This window comes from Neomonachus schauinslandi, chromosome X (assembly GCF_002201575.2).
Source record: "Neomonachus schauinslandi chromosome X, ASM220157v2, whole genome shotgun sequence".
NCBI classification, from domain to species: Eukaryota; Metazoa; Chordata; class Mammalia; order Carnivora; family Phocidae; genus Neomonachus; species Neomonachus schauinslandi.
In genome coordinates, this window is record NC_058419.1 from 111115870 (window position 1) to 111119946 (window position 4077).

Sequence of the window (4077 nt, forward strand, 5' to 3'; positions counted from 1 at the left end):
TAAAATCTTTAAAAAAAAAAAGAAAGAATAACTCTTGCCTGATTATAAACACTGTTGAATTAACATTAGTATACAAAAGTGATTAACCATCCAACTGTCCCTAAAGTTGTATTTGCCTAAACCTCTATGGGTGTCAGGCTTGGAACTCTTCCTTCTGGCTAGTCACTGCTCACAGGTCACCTAATCAAAGAGGCTGTCCCTAACCCACTAAACAAAAGAGCAACTTTAACCTGGATCCTCCCCCAGACCCCATATATTGATACCCTGCTTAATACACGCACACGCACACGCACACGCACACGCACACACATACATTTTCTGTCTCCCTTCCCTACAATGAAACCACCATGAAGGTAGTGACTTCATTTCCTTCACTGCTGCATCCCCAGTACCTAAAACAGACCCAGGTGCATAGTAAGCATTTGATATGCATTTGTTGACTAAATACATGAATTGGTAATTGTGATTGATGCCAAAAGGAATTTGTTCTATAAATTTGAGCAGCCCAGTTTTGCCTTTACAAAAACTCTATGTGCAGGGGCGCCTGGGAGACTCAGTTGGTTAAGCATCTATCTTCGGCTCAGGTCATGATCCCAGGGTCCTGGGATTGAGCCCCGCATCGGGCTCCCTGCTTGGTGGGCAGCTGGCTTCTCCCTCTCCCTCTGCTGCTCCCCCTGCTTGTGCTCTCTCTCTCGCTGTCCAATAAATAGATAAAATCTAGGGGCGCCTGGGTCACTCAGTCGGTTAGGCGGCTGCCTTCGGCTCAGGTCATGATCCCAGGGTCCTGGGATCGAGCCCCACGTTGGACTCTCTGCTCAGCAGGGAGTCTGCTTCTCCCTCTCCTCTGCTCCTCTCCCTTCTGCTTGTGCTCTCTCTCTCTCTCAAATAAACAAAATCTTTTTAAAAAATTAGATTCACTCTGGAGAAAGAATGAATTCAAAGGTGAGCATATTCCTGACACTGCTTTTGACACTTCTCTGAGGTCACTTGAGAACCTAATTGCTGCCCCTCGGGGCTGGCCATCTGCCCTCAAAGTGATGAATAAGGAGGACATGCAGATGAGCCCTGGGTCTCCAAGATGTGCCATAGAGTCCTTAGAGTGCGATCCCTGGAAGGGCAGTAGTAGCAACACCAACCAGGAACTTGGTAGAAATGAAAATTCGGGGGCCCTGTCCCAGACCTACTGAATCAAACTCTGGAGAAGAACCCAACAATCTGTGCTTTTTTTTTTTTTTTTAGATTAGATTTTATCTATTTGAGCAAGAGAGACAGAGATAGAGAGCACAAGTGGGGAGGAGAGGGAGAAGCAGGCTCCCCAAAGAGCAGGGAGCCCGATGCGGGACTCGATCCCAGGACCCTGGGATCATGACCTGAGCCGAAGGCAGACGCCTAACCAACTGAGCCACCCAGGCGCCCAACAATCTGTGCTTTAACAAGTCCTTCTGGGGATTCTGATGCACACTCAAGCTTGAGGACCACTGTCATGGCGGGCCGGATCATCTCATTCTCAATGAGTTGTGTGTAGAATAATCCATAGTAATCTTCTCCAGAGCTCTCTATTAGATTGTGGCTGCATCACAGCAAGGTGCACTATCCAGAAACTATGCAATAGTCTATTAGGTTGAGCCACATGAAATTGACATTCTTGTAGGTCAAATATTTTTGAATAGGGCTTCCAGTTTCAGCTCAGAGATCAGAGAGCTACAAGATGTCCTTCCCATGTTTACAATAAGAAAAAATCTGGACAGACCGGAAATTTTAGAGAACTGAGTTTGCAGAGCAAATGGTTTTTCAAAATTTGGAGAGAGATAGGCACTTTCTGTGAGACGTGGAACCTGGACATTTGCTTACCAGGGACAGAAGCTACCAGATGCCATAGAAGTGGATAGGAAGATCAAGGTAGAAAACTGAACAAATTGCTGGAGGCTGAGTGTGGGATAGCTTGAGAGTATGAAGCTCCTAGGGGGAGAGGTTCCCACACTTTTGCAGGCATTTCCTCCAGGAACCCCAAGTGGCCCTTACATGGAGGATCGGGGAAATCCAGAGAAAATTCGCGGTGTAGGCTGGAAGTGCTGGCTCAAGAGCCACTGAGAAATCCACGCAGACCTTTCTCACTTAAGGAACAAAAGGCTTATTCTGCAGCGGGAAGGACATGGTCTGTGGGCACTGGTGAAATACCATTGCAGCTGGGGGAAGGGAATTCCACCCAACCCCAGCCTCAGCCCCCAACTTACCTAAAAAACAAATAATCTTAAGGGAGAAGGGCCTCAAAGCTGTTGACTGAGAACACTGTTGGATACCCATTGCATCTGGGGGAAGAGATTGGCCAGGGGGAGCTCTATCTCCGGAAGAGGGTCAGAGGCACTTGTGAATACTATACCCCTGAAATTAAGGCTTAGAATATTAGAGACCACACCCCCCCCCATGCCCCACTAGCACACTAACAAAACTTCAGTAATAGTAACAGTGGATTACAGCAGGGGGAGCTGCAAGAGATAGGCTTTCTCTGGAGAACAGCACAAGGGGAAGCCCCAAAACCAAGAGGAGGAACAACAAAGATGACCAGAGGAGTTAAAAGATTCTGGTGTCCATAGAAACAACAAACCTCAACACAGCCCAGTTCCTGGCTAGGATCACACAAATTCCTACACTAAAGGCTTATTTAGCACAGTATCTGCTGCCTTATATAAAAATCTAACTTTCAACAAAAAACTACAAGGCATGCCAAAAGGCAAGAAAAAGCAATCTAAAGAGGCAAAATGATCCTCAGAACCACTTAGATATGGCACAGCTATTGGAAGTATCAGAGAAAGAATTTAAAATAACTGTAATTACTGTATTAAAGGCTATAGTGGAAAAAGTAAACAACATGCAAGATCAGATAGGAAATATCAGCAGAGATGGAAGCTATAGGAAAAAATCAAATGGCTGGAAATTAAAAACGAAGTAACAGAAATGAAGACTATCTTTGATGGGCTCCGTTGGAAGACTTGAATGTTTATATTTACTTGAATAAATACCAGGACTGACAAAAAGAGAGAAGGCATAAATCACCAAGTTGAGAATGAAATGGGGATACCACTATAGATTTTGTAGCCATCAAAGGGTTAAGAAGGGAATACTATGAACAACTTCATGATCTAAATTCAACATCTTAGAAGAATTGGACCAATTGCTGCAAACTCACAAACTATCAAAACTCAACCAAAATAAAATAGACAAGCTTAACAGTTCTATACCCATTACCAAAAGAATCAAATGTGTAATTAAAAGACACTGGAAAGGAAATCTCCAGATCCAAATGGTTTCACTGGAGAATTCTACCAAACACTTAAAGAAGTAACACCAATTTTACACAATCTCTTCCATAAAAGAGAAGAGGACAGAACACTTCCCAAATCATTTTATGGGGCTCGTAGTACTCTGATATCAAAACAAGGAAAAGACAGTACCCCAGAAAATGAAAACTGCAGGTCAGTATATTTTATCAACCTAGATGCAAATATTCTTTTTTTTTTTTAAAGATTTTATTTATTTATTTGAGAGAGAACGAGAGACAGAGAGCAGGAGAGGGAGGAGGGTCAGAGGGAGGAGAAGCAGACTCCCCGCTGAGCAGGGAGCCCGATGCGGGACTCGATCCCGGGACTCCAGGATCATGACCTGAGCCGAAGGCAGACGCTTAACCATCTGAGCCACCCAGGTGCCCCTAGATGCAAATATTCTTAATAAAGTACTAGGAAGTAAAATCCAGAAATGTATACAAAGAGTTATATACCACAACCAACTAGACTTTATTTGAAGTATGCAAGCTCAACATTGGAAAATCAGTGTAAGCCACCATATCAATAGGCTAAAGAAAAAAGTCATATGATCATATCAATTGATGTAGAAAGAGCATTTGAAAAACATCCAATACCCATGCACAATAATGATTCTCAGTGAACTAGAAATAGAGGGAAACCTCCTTAACTTGATAAATAGTATCTGCAAAAAACCCACAGCTAACATCATACTTAGGGTGAAAGACTGAATACTTTCCCTCTAAGATTAGAACAAGGCAAGGATGTCTGCTCTCAG